General features: G+C 49.8%; 1 pseudogene; it reads right to left on the bottom strand.

Annotated features, from left to right (window-relative positions):
* Nucleotides 1-12,884: 12,884 nt before the first annotated feature.
* On the bottom strand, nt 12,885-13,331 carry LOC105503094 (annotated as a pseudogene).
* Nucleotides 13,332-15,117: the final 1,786 nt, after the last annotated feature.

The raw sequence follows: 15,117 nt of genomic DNA, 5'->3' as shown, positions 1-15,117 counted from the left end.
GCCATTCTCCTGCCTCAGCCTCCCGAGTAGCTGGGACTACAGGCGCCCGCCACCTCGCCCGGCTAGTTTTTTGTATTTTTTAGTAGAGACGGGGTTTCACCATGTTAGCCAGGATGGTCTCGATCTCCTGACCTCGTGATCCGCCCGTCTCGGCCTCCCAAAGTGCTGGGATTACAGGCTTGAGCCACCGCGCCCGGCCGAGATGGGGTCTTCTTATGTTGCTCAAGATGACCTCAAACTCCGGGGCTCAAGGATCCTCCTGCCTCAGCCTCCAGAGTAGCTGGGATTGTCACCCAGCACACCCAGCTCAATATCACCTTCCTTTGAAGCTTGCTCTAACCACCCTTGGTTTATCTTTGTTTTCTTGGCTTCCTGTGCATCTCTCTATTACACAGCACTGTGTGTTAACCCACAGGTCTCCCACTTCAAACTACAAGCTATTCTAAAGGCAGGGATTTGCTTACTTCTTTGGTACCCTCAACACCTAGTACAATGCCCACCCATTGGAGGCCTTCTGTGAATGGTATTATTAGCACTATCATTGTCTACCTGGGGGCAGCACACCCAGCTACAGGCCCCTCGTGTAGGAAAGCCAGGTCTCTGGCCACGAGGCTGGGCTGTCAAACTCCTAAGTGAAGGGAAATGTCCACACAAGCCTCTGCTTATGCCCCAGTGGAAGCCAGGAATGACTGTATCAGCAGTTTGTTCCATCCTCTTGGGATTCAGTGGAAGGTACAGTACTCATTGCTGACATCAGCTGGGCTGTCGTTGTGGACACTGGGGCTATGAAGGAACATCTATACCTTGGACTCAAAGACCCAGGGCTATGGTTTGAATGTGTCCCTCAAAAAGCATGTGTGGAAACAATACCCAATGCAACAGTGTTGGAAGGTGGGGCCTAATGGGAGGTTTGTAGGTCATGAGCTCCCCCCTCATGAATGAATTAATTACAATTATAAAAGGAGTTGAGGCTGCAAGTGTGATCTCTTGCTCTCTTGTCCTTTTGCCTTCTGTCGTGGGATGACACAGCATGAAAGCCCTCACCAGATGAAGGCCCCCTGATCTTGGACTTCCCAGTCTCTAGAACTGTAAGAAATAAATCCATGTTTTAAATAAATTACCTAATCTCAGGTATTCTGTTATAGCAGCATGAAACAGAATAAGACACCCAGTGAGAAAGCTGCAGGAAAGAAAACCCAGAAGGGGCAGAAGGGGTCGGTTGCAAGGGTCTCAGAGAAAGCTTCTCTTGAGTAGGGCTGCATCTCATAGGTAAAATGGGAGAGGAATTCTCCACTAGGGCTAATGAACTCTGCTCCTAGCTGGGAAGCGGATAAAGTGTCAGCAGGGGTCTGATTGAGGAACCAGGTTATGTCTGTCCTCTGGAAGCGGAGGCAAAACAGTCACAGGGGACAGTGACAGAGTGTCTCTGTAGACACCTTCCTTCTTCTGTTACCAGGGAAACACCTGGAGGCAGAAGGTGCTAGGGGTAATGATGGTGGCATTAGAGGCAATAGGGAGAAGGGAGAGCATCCACTTCTGCTAGAGAACTTTGAGAGAAGGGGAGCAGATGAAACAATGAGGGGAGTGGCAGGGTATGGCCAATGACTTAAATTATGAGCAGATAGGTGAGAGAAGAGAGGGCAAGGGAGGCATCTGGCATCTGGAATTATTTATTCTGAGAAGAGAAAGACATTTTCTTCTTTTTTTTTTTTTTTGAGATGGAGTTGCTCTGTCACCCAGGCTGGAGAACAGTGGTGCGATCTCGGCTCACTGCAAGCTCCGCCTCCCTGGTTCACACCATTCTCCTGCCTCAGCCTCCCGAATAGCTGGGACTACAGGCGCCTGCCACCACGCCTGGCTAATTTTTTGTATTTTTTAGTAGAGACAGGGTTTCACCGCATTGGCCAAGATGGTCTCGATCTCCCAACCTCGTGATCCACCCTCCTCGGCCTCCCAGAGTGCTGGGATTACAGGTGTGAGCCACCGCGCCCGGTCGAGAAACACATTCTCATAGGCTTCACTGACATATGAGAATTGACATGTGTGGCTGGGCACGGTGCCCACATCGAGTCAGGGAGCTCAGCTCCCCTCCATGTCAACTGACATCAGGTCCCAGACAGGGCACCCCCACAGTCACCGCAGGTGTGGGCTGAGCAATGGTGCATCAGTATAGCTGCCTTCCTGCCCACCAGGGTCCCATACTTGGAGAGGCTGGATCAGGAGAGCCAGGATCTCCATAGAGACAACACAGTGCAAAGGGAGGCCTGATGCAGCCCAGCCCCGGACTGTGGAGCCTGGGTCCTTCCCTGGGCACACATGGTTCCAGAGGTGAACACCCAGGCAAGACATGGGGAGGAGAGGGGAGAGCCATCCGCAGTTGGGCTGGCCAGGATCTGGTTTCATATCTCCAGGCCATCCTGCTCAGCTGCTTACCAGTTTTGTGACCACTTCCTGTTCCTCAGCTTCAGCTTGGCCACCTGTAAAATGGGGGAAGGCAACTCATTGAACTGTGAAGTCCCTTCCAGCTGTGGCAATCTAGGAATCTAGGACCTCCGGATTCCTTTTGCATGGTCCAAGGCCCCATGCTGGCATGGCTTCCAACGCTCCAGAGCCTGCAATGCTTCCAGGCCAATTGGCACCAACAGGAGCGCTTTCTCATTGTCCAAAGCCTAAGCAGGAGACAAGCCAAGTGAATGATGTCGGGCCCTATGAGAGTTCTGTCACCATTCCGAGAAGTGATGAGGCTCACCCAAGAGTATACAGCTAGCAAGTAATTGAGCCAAGACTTGTGCCAAATACAATTACTGCCTGCTACAATTTTAGCCTTCTTTGACCGGGAGCTATGGGCTCAGAACTCGAGAAAGATGGGGGTAGGGGCAGAAGAAGAAAGTGCAACCTGGGAAAATCTTGCGGAGAACACTTGGAAAAGCAATGACACACAGGGCACTCTGAGCACAGAGAGCCAGAGATTGGTCTGGGAAATCGTTTGCCCTGCTTCCCCTGATGCTTGTTGAGTCAAAGGGCAGGTGGCCTGACAGATCAGAGATCCAGAATCAGAGCAGACACCCTGTCCACATTTCCTAGAGGGCCTCCAGGCCCTGACTCCTGCTTCCCCAACCCTGGGGAAAAAAGTGCCACCTTCCCCTTAGGAAATCCTAAAGAGACCAAGGGACCTCTGAACCCAGAGAGTCCTCCAAAAGGGCTTTAGGCTTAGAGACACCCCCACAGAGGGGCATAAGACTTTAGATTCGGTAAGTCCCCAGAGTTTGCTGGACCTTCAGAGTGATGTCCAACACCCATGCACACAGGGCCTTACCCCCCAGCTGCATGCCTCCCCCTTTCCCCACGAGCAGTAGGAGCTCACAGATAGCACCAGTCATGCCTTCTGCATATGCCCAAACTCTCTTCTGGCCCCATCATTCCATCGCCAGAGCCAGGATCCTTCATGCCAGCGTCTATGCCTCATCCTTTCTCTCCTTCTTACCCCTGCCCACTTCATCACAAACTTCCTCTTCTCCCTTCCCAGAAGAACATCCTGGCCTGAGGGGCCTCTCAAGATTGGTGGTGACCAGACATCCCAATCCCACTTGGAAAAGTAAGGAAGGGCCTCCAGGAAAGGTGAGGAGATTACAAGAGAGGAAAGGGAGTAACGCCATGCCTCCATTTCCTCATCTGCGGAATACGCAGTGCATGGGATTGTTATGAGAAACTGTACAGAGTGGGTGGTAAGAGTGCCTGCTTCCAGTTATGTCTCATTTAATAAATACATATGGAAAAACATAATGGGAAACCACTCCATACCCACCAAATGGGTAAAAAAATAAAATACTGACGATACCAGAATGTGGAGTAAGGGGATTCTCATATACTGCTGGTAAGAAAACAAATTTGTACAACCACTGAGAAGCAACCAGTAATTCCACCCCTAGATATATACCCAGCAGAAATATGTGTGTGTGTGTGTGTGTATGTATGTGTGTATTCCAAAACATATGTTCAAGAGTGTCATAGCAGCACTATTCAGAATAGCCAAAAATGGAACCAATAGTAGAATAGTTAAGTCTCGACTTGAATATGCTGTTGATACATCCAACAGTATAGACAAATCATATGTTAGCAAAAGATTACTACTGTATCACTCTATATAATCTCAAAAACAGGCAAAACTAATGCTACGGTTTGAATGTCTCCTCCAAAACTCACGTTGAAATGTAATCACCATTGTGACAGTATTAAGAAGTGGGGCCTTTAAGAGATAATTAGGTCATGGGGGCTCTACTTTCATGAATGGATTCATACTGTTATCACAGGAGTGGGTTAGTTATCACAGGAGTGGGCTCCTGATAAAAGGATGAAGTTTACAACGTAATCTCAGCACTTTGGGAGGCCAAGACAGGAGGATCACTTGAGCCCAAGAGTTTGAGACCATCCTGGGAAACATGACGAAACCCAGTCCCTACAAAAAATACAAAAATTAGCTGGGGGTGGTGGTGTGCACCTATAGTCCTAGCTACTCAGGAGGCTGAGTTGGGGGAATATTGCTTGAATCCTAGAGATGGAGGTTGCAGTGAGCCGAGATCATGCCACTGCACTCTAGCCTGGGTGACAGAGCAAGATTCCATCTCAAAAAAAAAAAAAAAAAAGATGAAGTTTGGCCTCCTTCTCTGTCTCACACACTTCTTGCTTCTGCCCTTCTGCCTTCCACCATGGGAGGACCCTTGCCAGATCCCAGTGCAATGCTCTTGGACGTTGCAGCCTCCAAAACCATGTGCCACATAAACTTTTATTGTTTATAAATTACCCAGTCTGCGGTATTTTGTTATAAGAGTAGAAAACAGACTAAGACAACTAACCTATGTTTTTAGAAATCAGGATAAAGTTTACATGTGGGGAGAGGAGTGGAGGTACCCTTATGGTGTACAGGTAGTATTATTTAGTTACAACCTCACTAAGTGAACATTTATTAAGCTAGACATTTCTCGTTTCTGCACTTTTCTGTATGCATGTTATACTTCCATTTTTACTGGAAAAAAAAGGCTTTTCCTGTTTATTTTTTTCAAAGAGTGCTGGCTCTCAAGTCAGCCTGCCTGGGCTGGATTCCTGGCAGCAGAAACTGGGATAAGTTAGCCTGTGCCTCAGTGTCCTCATTCTTCATATTAAATGAATATTATTACAGTGTGGCTATGATGACTAAATGAATGAATCTGCATAAAACACTGAGAGTGCTGCCTGCCAAGCATTAAGTGCCCAACGAGTGTTAGTTATTAGCCATGACCAGCCAAGTGAGTGAGATTAAGAGCCTGGAGCCAAAAGTCCTGCACTGAATCCTGGATTTGCCATTTACTAGCTCTGTGACTTTGGCAAAGTGGCATCCTCCCTCTTATCCTCAAATGCCCTCAGTTGTAAGAGAGATAATGCCAGCCCAACCCAATAGGGCTGTGCAGAAACCTACTGAGACAATGTGCGTAAAGCACTAAACACAGTGCCTGGCATGGAGTAAGGCTCAATGCCTGTTATTATGATCACTGATCACCACGGTAACCCTATAAACCCATTTTATAGACGGGGCTCGGGGTAGTAAAAACATGGGCTTAAGGTCACATGCAACGAAATGTCATTCAAACTTATTTTTAGGACAACAGAGCCTGTGTTCCATTCACACCCAGCCTCTAATTGGCACCTCCCCCTCCCCACCTCTGGAGGCAGCACAGCCTTGGAGACTTTTCTCCCAAATCAGCACCTTTTCTTCCTGCCCAGTGGTCCTGCTACCCACTGAAGCTCTTGTCTTTCCAACTCCAGTTGCCAGATTCTGTGTGCCCAGAGAGGGTTGTGTCTTCCCTGCTGGCCCAGCTCTAGCACCAACCTGAGAGTTCTGGTGCCCTCAGTCAGGGTGCATGCCGGGCCCCAGATCTAACCTCAGCTGCGGGAAGAGAGGATCTCAGAGGGAAGCCACAGTGCCCAGCAGGCTTTCCATACCAGGGGCCTCTTTCACTGCAGTCTCCTTTTGCTTTTGGCCTGAGAGAGGTAAAGATGACTGGTGACGGCTGGGGAGAACTTGACGGTAGAGGAACAGGGCTGGGTGGGCCCAGCAACAAGGCCTATCACGCCTGGAACTCCTAATCCACAGAGCCTCCTTGTCCTCTCCTGAAGCCTGGATTCACTCCCTTGGCCTGCACCATTTTCAGAAACTTGATGTTTGGAGCCAGTAATCTTTGAGATCTGTGCAGGCTGTTCCTTACCCCCACCCAGTCATGATGATCTAAAGAGCAGCAGAAGCTGGGCCCCAAGCCAGGGGAAAGCCAGACAGCCTGAAATGGAAAAGAGCTTTGCTCTCAGCTTGGGATGCGCAAACTGTGGGGCAGTCTGCACTGGTCCTGCAGTCTGAGCCAAGGGTTCAGATCCCAGCTCTGCCCTTATTAGCTGTGGGCTTGTCTCTTCACCAGTATGAACCTCAGTCTCCTTATCTGCAAACTGGAGATGCTATTCCCTACTTCACTCCGGCAGGCTGTTAAGGAGGATCAAATGAGGCTGTCTATAAAAATGACAGGCTTGTATACCAGAAAGTAGGTTACAAATTGATGGTGTCCTTATTATGACCCTCTTGGATCTCTTTTGATGCTAAGATTCTATGATGATTTGGAGTGAAAGGATAGAGAGAAGAGGAGGGAGTACTAGCAAGCGAAAAACCAAGAGAGGGAGGGGCTGAAACAGGGAACAGGACAGAGAGACGGAAAGGCAGAGAAGGATGAATAGATGTGATGAAATGAAAAACTTGGAGAGATGGGAGAGATTTAGAAACAGATACGATCCCGGTCTAAACTCTTCCTCTTCATTCATTTGTTCATTCTTCAGAGGAAAGAATGAGGTAGTAGCTGTCAAGCTAGACCAAGTCTCAGAGCCCACATCTACCCATCAGACTTACTCCCAGCATCACCCAAGAGCCCTCTGAGGGCAATGGACTGGAGGATGGGTTTCTGCAGTTCCTCAAGTCAGACCCCTGGTTCTGCGTCCAAAGTCCGAGGCGGGGGTCAGTTACCCGGAATGCTGGTCCCCTGCCCCCACTCCCACCCTGACTCCCACTAATGAATGGGAGTTTCATTAGGCTCTTTCAGGCCACACTGATGTGTACCCCTCAGTACCTGGCTCCTACACAGGCAAACAAGTAAGCAGGCATGGGATAGAGGAGGGAGAGAAGGTGTAGAGCGCGAAAAGGTGAGATGGTCAGGGAAACAGATGGATGCCGGGTAGAGGCACACAGCACTCTACCCCATCCTACTCCTCTCTTCTTCGGCCCCACCCTAGTGCCTCCCAAGGACTTTATGTGGAATGTCAGAGCTAGGGAGAAAGTGACAGGTTCAAGTGACCCTATTCCCCACCACATTAGGAGGCATCGCTGGCTTTCTCACTGCATCCCCCAGGTCAGCTTGCTGCCCCATTGCAGTCATCTATGGTTACACCTCTCTCTAGGCCTTAGTTTTCCCATTTGTACAATGGGGAGGTGGGACTTAGTAATCTAAAAGCCAGCCTGATTCTAACCTCTCTTCCATGCCTATCTCATCCTGCTCCCAACTCACCTTCTGGATGTGCCTGCCCTGCTGGGCCCCCTGAATGTCAATAAGTGCCACTTTGGGTGAGAAATCTCTGGGCCTTTGGGATGCTCTGGGTTGGCAGTGGAGGGGAGGTGGGTGAACAAAAGGAAGACTAAGGAGCTGGAGTGAGACAGAAAACCCTCTCCTCCCTGCTTCCATCTCTACTGCTTGCCCCGTTTGTTCCAGCAGGGAAAGCAGGGGCAGAGGAGTGCCCCAGGACAGAATGGGCCCCTGGCTTTCCTGGTGAAAGGGAGCTTTAGGGAGCCCAAGATCCTCTGCTCCTTAGGAACTCCCCAGGGGACCCCCAGACCCTTCTCAGAGACCCTGGCCTCCCAGTACCATCTGTGGCCCCCGATTAGCACTACCTTTGGAGGGAGCAGCTAGACCAGAGCTGAGGGTGGGTGGTATGCAGTTGGTAGGAAGTGGGTGGTGAGTTGACAGTGGGCAGACAAATGGGTGGATGGTGAGTGGGTAGGGAGGAGGGTGAATGGTGGATGGGGCTGAATGAATGGTGGGTGGGTAATGAGTAGGTGGTGGGTGAATGACAGGTGATGGCATTATTTGGGTAGAAGGGTGGTTGAAGGTCCTGTGAATTAAGGGTCTGGGGTAAAGGTGGTGACAGGAGTCTCAAGCTAAGAAACCATATTGTCTCTAACTATAGAGACAATCTCTATATTTACACTCAAGTGCTGGGATAGGTCCTGGAACCCAGTAGCCCCACCCCCAGGACCATCTTGGATTTCCCTAAGTGATCTCAGGGCCGTGGGCACTTTCCTGTGTGCATGCTCTAGTCCCAGCAGAGTTCCCAGGCTTGGCCCCACTGACTGCCCCTATAAGAGACTCCCAACTTCGAATATACACCCCTACTTCTGTGGTTCACATCCACCGCTCCGGCCTCTTCTTCCAGTTGCAAGGTAGAATTGGGCCTCTGGACCTCGTGGCAGCCCAGGATCTCTATGACCCCTAGGACTTTAGGTCTACTCTGGCTATGAGGGCCCCAGGACCACCCTGGATGCCCAGGAGCTTATGGGCTGCCAGGAACCCTGTGGACACTGGGCCTTTCAGGGTTGCCCAGCCCAGATAAACTCCTAAGAATCCATGGAGTTCAAGGACCAGTGAAGCCTCTGGGCCAGGGTCTCCTCAAGGACAACTAGGCCAGCCAGGTCTATAGGTGAGAAGAAGCCACCTACCCTGCCAGCCCACTCCTCTGTCCCAAGCCCTCCTGAAACCCTGACACCCCCTTTTAACTTCTCTCAGGTGACTGCTCACTTATCACTGAGCTTTTTAGCCACCCTTTCTCTAGATGTCCGATTGCCACAACTAGAGTATGAGTTAAGAGACATTGACATCCAGGCACGGTGCCTCACACCTGTAATCCCAGCACTTTGGGAGGCTGAGGCGGGAGGATCATGAGGTCAGGAGATCGAGACCATCCTGGCTACCATGGTAAAACCCCATCTCTACTAAAAATACAAAAAATTAGCTGGGCGTGTGGTGGCGTGCGTGTATAGTCCCCGCTACTCTAGGGGCTGAGGCGAGAGAATTGCTTGAACCTGGGAGAATAGCTTGAATCTGGGAGGCAGAGGTTGCAGTTCATTCATGCCACCACTGCACACCAGCCTGGGTGACAGAGTGAGACGCTGTCTCAAAAAAAAAAAAAAAAAAAAAGAGGGATTTGACAACTGTGTCTTTCTTTCTTCCCCTTCCCTTTGTTTCTTCAGTCTCTTCCTTCCTTCTCTTTCTTTAGCACCCCATCCCCCATCCTTCCCTACATGTTTTCCTACAACAAATGCTGCCTACTTGGATGACACCGTGTCCTACACAACCCTGTGTGGTCGGAAACTGATACTTAATAGATGCTCAGTAATGCCTATTGGCTCACTAACCCTGTACCTCACTCCTCTAGGATCTCCCCCTGGGGGGTTTCCCAGGGGCTGGAGAGCTCATCTTATCCAGTATTCTACCCCTCTTCCCAATATAGGGTAGAAGAGAGAGCAAGGCTTGCATAGTGGGAGAGGCTTGGAGGGGCCTCCTGGAGCCTCTAGCCCATCTGAAAAGGTGATCTATGCTCAGGTGGGTCTCCCTGAGAGAATAGAAGAGGCCTGTGTCTCTTTCTTTATGGCTGCCCTTTCCTCTTTCTCTTTTACCTCCTTGTGATGGTTAGTACTGAGTGTCAACTTGATAGGATTGAAACATGCAAAGTATTGATCCTGGGTATGTCTGTGAGGGTGTTGCCAAAGGAGATTAACATTTGCATCAGTGGGCTGGGAAAGGTAGACCCACCCTTAATCTGGGTGGACACAATCTAATCAACTGCCAGTGCGGCTAGGATAAAAGCAGGCAGAAGAATGTGAAAATACTAGACTGGCTCAGCCTCCCAGCCTACGTCTTTCTCCCATGCTGGATGCTTCCTGTCCTCAAACATCGGACTCCAAGTTCTTCAGCTTTGGGACTCGAACTGACTTCCTTTCTCCTCAGCTTGCAGATGGACTATTGTGGGACCTTGTGATCATGTGAGTTTAATATTCCTTAATAAACTCATATATATAAAATATATGATATATACATCTGATATTATATATGATTGATATATGATATATATGATAGATATATAACATATATATAATATATACCATTAAGGATTAATTCCTTTGGCTTTGAGGAAGCAGTGTGTACAGTAGAACATACAATAGACCAGGAATTGTGATCTTACACATGTCAATTTTTTTTTTTTGAGATGGAGTCTCACTCTATTGCCCAGGCTGGAGTGCGATCTCGGCTCCCTGCAAGCTCTGCCTCCCGGGTTCACGCCATTCTCCTGCCTTGGCCTCCCAAGTAGCTGGGATTACAGGTGCCCACCACCACACCTGGCTAATTTTTTTGTATTTTTGGTAGAGACGGGGTTTCACCCTGTTAGCCAGGATGGTCTCGATCTCCTGACCTCATGATCCACCTTCCTCAGCCTCCCAAAGTGCTGGGATTACTGGCGTGAGCCACTGCACTCGGCCACTCCACCTCCCGGGTTCATGCCATTCTACTGTCCTGTCTCAGCCTCTTGAGAAGCTGGGACTACAGGCGTCTGCCACCATGCCCGGCTAATTTTTTGTATTTTTAGTAGAGACGGTGTTTTACTGTGTTAGCCAGGATGGTCTCAATCTCCTGACCTCAAGTGATCCACTTGCCTCGGCCTCCCAAAGTGCTGGGATTACAGGCGTGAGCCACCACGCCTGGCCTAACTTTCATTATTACATAAAGTTTGTCTACTCAATCAGACAAGATGATCTCTAGGGCAAGCCCATCAACTCAGGGGTTCCCTCAGGGCAGAACTGTGTCTTTCCCCCTGAGAACTGAGCTTGCTTTTTTCCTATCTATTCTGTCTCTCTCTCTCTCTTTTTTTGAGACAGAGTCTTGCTCTGTTGCCCAGGCTGCAGTGCAGTGGTGCTATCTCTGCTCACTGCAACCTCTGCTGCCCAGGTTCAAGCGATTTTCGTGCCTCAGCCTCCTGAGTAGCTGAGATTATAGGCACCTGCCACCATGCTTGACTAATTTTTGTATTTTTAGTAGAGATGGGATTTCACCATATTGGCCAGGCTGGTCTTGAACCCCTAACCTCAAATGATCTGTCCGCCTCGACCTCCCAAAGTGCTGGGATTACAGGCGTGAGCCACCTCACCCGGCCTCTTCCTATCTATTCTCTAAGATGCCCAGCCTGCACGCTGCAGAGGTTGGAAATTGTACCAACAAGGAAGCCAGCAAGACCTTCTAAGTAACAAGCCGGCTAGGGTGGGAGGTGGAGGAGGCTGGGAGGGAGTAGTCATTTTCTTCATCCATTCATCAGGAGGAGTGTCTTCCCAGTCCTTAGGGTACCCAGGAGGCAGGGACAGACAATGATGCTGTGGGAGAGGAGGTTTCATTTTCTGGTAGAGCCCTGGGCTGAGAAAGATGTCAGGGAAGGAGGGCCAGATTTCTGCCTTGGAGAGGGTCCTAGTCAGAGCTCTCAAAGTGCTGGGATTACAGGCATGAGCCACTGCGCCTGGCCGCTCTTTTTTTATTGAGGCAGAGTCTCGCTCTGTCGCCCAGGTCGGAGTGCTGTGGCATGATCTCGGCTCACTGCAAGCTCCGCCTCCCGGGTTCATGCCATTCTCCTGCCTCAGCCTCCCGAGTATAGCTGGGACTACAGGCCCCTGCCACCACGACTGGCTAATTTTTTGTATTTTTAGTAGAGATGGGGTTTCACCATGTTAGCCAGGATGGTCTCGATCTCCTGACCTCGTGATCCGCCCACCTTGGCCTCCCCAAGTGCCGGGATTACAAGCGTGAGCCACCGCGCCCAGCCCCAGCCACTCTTTTTAGAAACAATTTTATATTTTATTTTTAAGAGATCAGGTCTCTTTCTATTCTCCAGGCTGGGGTGCAGTGGCACTCATAGTTCACTGCAGCCTTGAACCCTTGGGCTCAAGGAATTCTCCTGCTTCAGCCTCCTGAATAGCTAGGACTATAGGCACATGCTACCATAGCTGGCTAATTTTTTTTTTTTTTTTCAGACAGGGTTTCACTCTGTTGCCAAGGCTGGAGTGCAGTAAGCTATCTTGGCTCACTGCAACTTTAACTTCCTGGGCTCAAGTGATTCTGCTACCTCAGCCTCCCGAGTAGCTAGGACCATAGGTGCATGCCACCATGCCTGACTAGACTTTGTACTTTTTTTTTGCAGAGACAATGTTTTGCCATGTTGCCCAGGCTGGTCTTGAACTCCTGTGCTCAAGTGATCCACCTGCCTTGGCCTCCCAAAGTGCTGGGATTACAGATGTGAGCCACCGTGCCTGACCCCATGCTCTTTATACAGCCTCTCCCAGACATGACACTTGCAGGCTGAAGGGGGACACTAAACCCAGTCTTCCAAGAGCTTCTAGTTCAGTGGGGGAGACACAGGTCTTGCCACCAGGGACTCTCAGCCATGTGGAGAAGTTACAGTTCCCAGCAGAAGAGGGGTAGGAGGGAGCAAACACTTGGTGCTTACTATGTGCCAGGCACTTTGGATAGGTCTCTCTCTCTTTTTTGCTGCAAAGTCCCATTTTCCAGATAAGGCCTGAAGCTCAGAGAGCTAAAGCAACTTGTTTTAGGTTTCCTAGTGAGCCCAGTGACACAGCTGGGGTCAGAATCCAGGTCATCTTGACGCTCGCACTGTGCTGATTCTTGTAGCATGGAGCGCCATTGGCTCAAGGATCATCTCTCTCTTTTAATTTTTTTATGGTGAAAAGATATACATATATTTAGAATTAGCCAGCTGGACTCAGTTTAGATGATCCCAATTTTGTTGGCAACATCCAAAGCATTGTAATCAGGAGCCAGTCCAACATATGCCTTCTCTCCATCAGGCTGAATCAGGGTGTTGACCTGGGCCACATCAATGTCAGAGAGCTTCTTCACATCTTGTTTGATCTGGTGCTTGTTGGTTTTAACATCCATAATGAACACAAGTGTGTTGTTGTCTTCTATCTTCATGGCGGACTCAGCGGTCAGCAGAAACTTGGTGATGGCATAGTAGTCAAGCTTGTTTCTCCTGGGGGAGCTCTTCCGAGGATATTTGGGCTGCCTCTGGAGTTGCAGTGTTTTGGGCCACCGCAAGGTGGGTGACCTGCGGATCTTCTTTTTTTGTGTGTGGCTATGGACACCTTTCAACACTGCCTTCTTGAGTTCGGCTTTAGGAGGGGCAGGAGCTTCCTTCTTTGCCTTCAGTGCCATCTTGTGAAAAAGGATCATCTCTAATGAAGGCTTTCAGCCTGTATGCCCTGAATGTTGAACTGACCACCTGTGGCTCTGGATCCCCATTATGCTCCATATGAACATCTCCCAGGGCACCTGCACACTTCTCAGATTTATTTTATTTACATACTATCTTCCCTCATTAGGCAGTGAGCTCCTTGAGGACAGGGGGTGATCTTGGTCATCTCTGCATCCCTGGTATGTAGCATAAAGCCTGTGCATATTAGGTATTCAGTAAATGTGTGTTGCATGAATGGTGGGAGGTGCTTGGAAGGCCTCTTCCTGTGCATCTTCCTGCCTCCTTGGAATTAACCCAATGATGAGGGGTGGAGGGACACCAGAGGATGGACTGAGGGGCTGGGGTTGAGGTGTGGGAATGTCTTGTCTGGCAGCCTTTCCAGATTCCCACACTCACCTGCACTCACGCTTCATCCCAGGCATGCTGCATGACATTGTCCAGCCTCTCCTGCACTCCTGCCTGTATGTCCCGGCACCTTTTCTCCTCTTGGGTTTGGTGACCAGGGGACATGTCTGGCATTAGGAGCAAAACTATTCTTCTCCATTCTATTTTATTATCACAAGAGCTTCATGAGGTAGGATGGGTGGAGATGCTCTGCCTCCATGTTACAGCTAAGATGAGTCAAACTCCAAGTTCACACAAGTTGGTGGTAGAACAGGGTCCAGTGATGATGGGGTGGGGGCAGTTTTCTTTCCTTTTTTACTTTTTTCTTTTCTTTTTTTTTTTTTGAGATGGCGTCTTGCTCTGTCAACCAGCCTGGAGTGCAGTGGTGCAATCTCAGCTCACTGCAACCTCTGCCTCCCAGGTTCAAACAATTCTCCTGCCTCAGCCTCCCCAGTAGCTGGGACTATAGGTGCCTGCCACCACGCCTAACTTATTTTTTGTATTTTTAGTAGAGACGGGGTTTCACCATGTTAGCCACGATGGTCTCGATCTCCTTACCTCGTGATGCGCCTGCCTTGGCCTCCTAAAGTGCTAGAATTACAAGCGTGAGCCACCTTGCCTGGCCTGGGGGCAGTTTTCTGAATCAGGCACAGGCTGGGCTTCCCCAGGGACTTGAGGAAGCTGGTTCTGTTTGCCCTTCTCCAAGGCATATGGGGCAAAAGGGTCCCCACTTCATCTGTGAGATGGAATGGAGAGAACCCTAGAATCTTGGCCCCAGCCATCACTTTCCAGCCCTTCTGCAGTCTTGATGGTTGCCAGTAGGTGCCGTCAGTTTGCAACTTTTTGGTCTGTCCTGCAGGTCCGGCTGCCAGTCCCAATCTCCCTGCAATCATCTCTCAGTCTGCACTTGCAGGAAGTAGGAGGTAGCCCAACCCCCGTGAGGCTGAAAGACTCCTGTCCTGGAGAAGCAGGAAGCGGGGTCTCTGAACTGCATTTCAGCTTGGCTGACCTGCAGCTTTCTAGGCCAAGAAACAAACAAACAAACAAACCGCGGTGGGTTACTGATTATTCCTGGACAGGTACCCTTATCCTGAAACCAGTTCCAGTACAGCAGAAACCTTTGTAGGGGAGGATGGGTGGGAATTAGGGGGGTCCTGAGAGGGAACCTAGGAGATGGATCTTTGCTCCAAATGCTACTGCAGGCCTCTTCTCAATTTGGGCAGGATTGGGCAAGGTTGGGGGAATAGGGGCATCAATAGGACTTCACAGAGGGTCAAGCCAGGCCCAACACTAGCCCAAGTAGCAACACTGGGTGAATTAAAAAAGCATCCCTTCTTTAAAATTCTGGTTTTTTTTTGAGAC

The sequence above is a fragment of the Colobus angolensis genome, unplaced genomic scaffold (genome assembly GCF_000951035.1).
Source record: "Colobus angolensis palliatus isolate OR3802 unplaced genomic scaffold, Cang.pa_1.0 Scaffold83, whole genome shotgun sequence".
Classification (NCBI taxonomy): Eukaryota; Metazoa; Chordata; class Mammalia; order Primates; family Cercopithecidae; genus Colobus; species Colobus angolensis.
This window is presented reverse-complemented; position numbering and strand designations above follow the sequence as displayed.